General features: G+C 44.8%; 1 pseudogene; it reads right to left on the bottom strand.

Annotated features, from left to right (window-relative positions):
- Positions 1-1,465: 1,465 nt before the first annotated feature.
- On the bottom strand, positions 1,466-3,071 carry LOC123120690 (uncharacterized; annotated as a pseudogene).
- Between the last annotated feature and the right edge of the window lie 1,459 nt (positions 3,072-4,530).

Raw genomic sequence — 4,530 nt, 5'->3', positions numbered from 1 at the left:
GGACGATACCAATGCCACTTACTCATTCCTTGTTTAATTTTTTTTGTTTTATGTAAAATTCACTACATTATATTTATTCTTACATAACTAAAAAAGTGCAATTTATATGTAAATTGTGTGCAAATTGTATCATTATTATTTTTTGAATTCCTTTCTTCTTAAAGGGTGGTACCAATGCCACTATACTTCATTTCTTCGTAGAAAAAATATTTTAAATTTTGTGTTTGTAAGTAAGTATACACGTAAGTATGATACACCATGTGTGTAAATTATAATATAAGCAAAAATTGCACCGCATATGCTTATTTTTGGCATATTTGAAAAGTGCAATTTCAGGGCATACTTGTGTGCAAGTTATTTTTTTATTTTATTTCTTCTTAAAGGGCTTCATTTTCCCAAAACTTCATTAGTTTGTTTTGATTTTTGTTTTTATATTTTCTTTCTTCTTAAAGGGTTTTATTCTTACATAGAAAAGTTCATTATTTTGTTTTAGTTTTAGTTTTTGTGTTTTGTTTTCTTAAAGGGTTTCATTCTTCCATAGAAAACTTCATTATTTTGTATTTGTTTTAGTTTTTTATTTTCTTTCTTCTTAAAGGGTTTCATTCTCCTCTAGAAAACTTCATTATTTTGTTTTTGCTTTTGTTTTTTTTTACTTTCTTTCTTCTTATAGGGTTTCAATCTTCCCTAGAAAATTTCATGATTTTGCTTTTGATTTTTATTATCTTTCTTCTTAAAGGGTTTTATTCTTCCCTAGAAAAATTCATTATTTTGTTTTCATTTTATTTTTATTTTATTTCATTTTCTTTCTTTAACGGTAATACCTTTACTTTTGCATATTATAACATAGCGCAATTTCTATTTAAATTGCGTGCAAATTTTGCCATTACGTGGTTTTTATCGGAGAATTGCTTGCTTTTCATGTTGCTGCTGCTGCCTCGGGTGCTTCTGCAATTTGTATTGTGGGTATCCTTGCATGCAGCATGCATCTGTGGGCGTGATTTTGCGGTAGGCTTTTACCGGAGGTAGGCAAGTAGAAGTGTATGTGGAGCAGTTGCCACTTTTGTGCAGAACAAAGTCGTGCATGCCATTCGACTGACACCTATTTTGGGTGACTGGCCTGTAGCTGCTCCCATCTAAATTTGCATCCACAGGGGCCTGACCGAGCTGCATGCATGCGACATACCAAACACATCCTTTGACGTCGGTCGGGTGCCTGAGCCCTTGTACAATGGGAGGTGTTTAAAAAAGGTACTTAGAGAAATAAACCGAATTTTTTTAAACACCGGTGCTTATTTGTATAGGGTAGACGCTTAACTAAGCGTCTCTTCTATAGAAATAGGCACTGGTGCTTCAGAAAAACCCGGTTTATTTTTCTAAGCACCTCCTTAAGCATCTTCAATTGTACAAGGCCTGACGTGCAAGCCGTTGCGTTGCGGGCGCCGGCTGCACACCGTGTCGCTGGCTGCTAGTGGTAACGAACCAAGGCTTGATTAGCTTCCGGGCACACGGCTCCGGCGAGCGGCAGAGCAGCGTAAGAGCACCTCCAGCCCTTGTGCCTCCCCAGGGACGTTTTTTCATCCGGTTGGGGCTGCGCCGGTGCAAGTTTTGGGCTTGGGGGCAAATATTTCCAGCCGTGTCCACCCCAAGCACCTCTGCACCAATGGGAGGAAGCGGCCGGGTGCCACCGCTCCTCGAGCTCGCCCTGCGACGGCTCCGGCACGCCCGGGCCAGCGCGCGACGAGCAGGGCGGCGACGGCGGCACGCTGTGAGCAGGGCGGCGACGGCTACGCGCGGCACGCTGTGAGCAGAGGGCGGCGGTGAGGAGGCAGAGGCCGGCGCGCGGCGAGGAGGCGGCCGCGACCAGCGGCGGTGAGGAGGCAGAGGCCAGTTGCAGGAGACGTCGAGCGTCCGGAGCATGGCCTGTGGCAGCGCGGGCACCGGCCCCGTCGAGCAGCAGCGAGGTGAGCCGTGGTACGCGGGCGAGCTCCCGCGGGATCCAGGAGCTCCGCATCAGCAGCAGCGGCTCCGGCGATGCCGACCGCCTCGAGAGCTCGCCGCGCCGGCCCATCTTCTCCGACCGGGTCCGCCTTGGCGCGCGAGCCTTGCTCACGGCGCCCGCGGCGCGCGTCGTCACCGACACTACCGGCTTCACCTCCTCCTCCGGCACCGTCGCCATCGACATCGCCATAGCCGGCAGCACGGCCACAGGCGCTTCGCTTGCCTGCGTCGGCGTCGGCGTCGGCGTCATCGGGACGGTGAACGAAGCGAAGCTGGCGGCCGAGGTCTGGCTCTGCTCCACATCGACGCCAGCAGAGGAGGCCGTGGCGGAGGAAGCCGGGGACGGCTCCACGCGCTGGTCGCGGCCGCGCAGAGCGGGGGCTGAAGAGGAGCGAGCCCGCGACACGCGGAGCGGCGGCGGCCACGGACGGCGCGCGGGAGGAGGACCAGGAGAGGAGCGCCGCGAGGGTGATGAGCTCGCCGACTCGCAGCATCCGGAACAGGAACAGGAGGCGAAGCCGCGGCGCTGCTCCGGTGGCGGCCATGGCGGACATGCGCGATGCTACTTCGAGTCCGGGGCGCGGTGAGAACATGTGGCCGCCAGCGAGGTGAGCCGCGGTACGCGGGGCAGCGGGCATGCACTGCACGTGGTGGGCGTAGTCAGAAAAAGAAAGGAGAGAGAGATTAGAGGTTGGCAGTGGGCCTTTTGCAGCCAAAAAATAATGCCGGCCCCCAGCTGCCCCCGATTCCCGAGCCTATGAAGGTGCGACTGGAACACTTTTTTAACACCGGTGCCAAAAAAAGGCTCCGGAAGGCCGTGCCAGGGACGCAGCTGGAGATGCTCTAACGGACTCGCCGCAACTGAGTGTGCCACAGCACTATCACGTTTCGCGTCCCCGCCCACCCACGCACGGACGCACGCCGGGTTGTTGCACACAGCTATCATGCATGCGAAATTGGCAAATTGCCTAGAAATACTCCGTCCTTTTAATGACAGGACGTCGAAATGCCAGGTCGTTATCTTATCAGATAGGAGATTGTTACCCCTTGTGACTCGATCGCTTTTTTTTTAGCCACAGATGCAAGGTAGTGCGTCGTATCTTCAAGTATTTTGATTTGGTGAATAATCTTTTTTCTTTCTTTTGGAACCAAGGCTTTCGATCACCTGGCTTTGATATAATGATGATAAAGACACATAGACCAACTTACACCCAGTAACTCAATGTTAGGTATATCAGCTTACGAAATAAAACACTTAGAAAAAGGGAGAAAAATGACACCCAAAAGCAAAACCAAAAAACGACATGGACTAGAGCTACAAGCTAAGCCAGGATGATCTAGAGAAGGTTGTTTGCAGCTCTTGAGGTTGTTGCCACCTTGTCCACTGATAAGCAAAGGGCCATCACCAAGATTCTCATCGGTATAAATAGCTCACTTGCGGGATCTAATCTAGGTCCAACTGCACAGGTACACCGCCATCAGCCATGAGACCTACACATGGCAACCCAGCTAGCAAAAAAGGAACTACTCCCTCCGATGCATATTAATTGCCGCACCTTTGGTACAACTTTATACTAAAGTTGTAGTAGAGCTGCGAAAATTAATATGGATCGAAGAGAGTTCTAAGATAATAAATAAAGTCACAAAATTGAAGTTTTTTTTTTCCTTTATTGAAAACTCAACTAATTTGAAGACAAATCAGAGTATAGATCAAAACACTTGGAATGTTTGAAAAGTATATGTGTGTTCTTTTAGAAACCCAATTTTAATTAAAAATCATGTTAAATGAAGATTTGAAAGAAACATCATAGCGATCAATAAGACAATAAGTATATATATATGGGATTGACTATTGGTCACCCTGGGTGAAGAATAGCTATTCTTCACCCCCTCTATTTTAACAGCAATGCACTGTAATTTTATGTTTCGTAATTTTTTGTCTTATTTCATACGTAATAAGAGAGCGTAACAAAATATGTAATCACCGTAAAAAATATTTTATGTTACGTAAAATTACAGACATAAAAATAGTGTAAAATATACATAAAATGCAATTTTTCTGGTCTTATGATCTGTATTTTTGTTTTTATGTCAAATTTTACGTAGTGAATCGACATGAATGTAACTATTTGTATTCCATATGTAATTTTTTTATGAAACGATCGCAAGATTACCTCGGGTGAAGAATAATTTATTCTACACCCTGGATGATGAATAGTAACACTATATATATATATATATATATATATATATATATATATATATATATATATATATATATATATATCGTAAAATCGAAATATTCCTGAAAAGTTTTTCGAAGTATTGGAATTTGTCAATTTGAAACATGATTTTTTAAGTAATTTTACAAAATTCCATGTTATCCAGAATTTTACTGTTTTTACTAAATTCCATGGTTTTCCATAATTACCGAATTCCATAGTTTCTAGAGTATTTCCTATTATTATGCATGTTTAGAGTTCTTGTAATGTTTCATATATTGAATTTTTCCTTTTTCTAATTCTTTCATCC

This window comes from Triticum aestivum, chromosome 5D, assembly GCF_018294505.1.
Source record: "Triticum aestivum cultivar Chinese Spring chromosome 5D, IWGSC CS RefSeq v2.1, whole genome shotgun sequence".
In the NCBI taxonomy this organism is placed as follows: domain Eukaryota; kingdom Viridiplantae; phylum Streptophyta; class Magnoliopsida; order Poales; family Poaceae; genus Triticum; species Triticum aestivum.
Note: the sequence above shows the minus strand (reverse complement) of the source record. Positions and strands in the feature narration are given on the sequence as shown.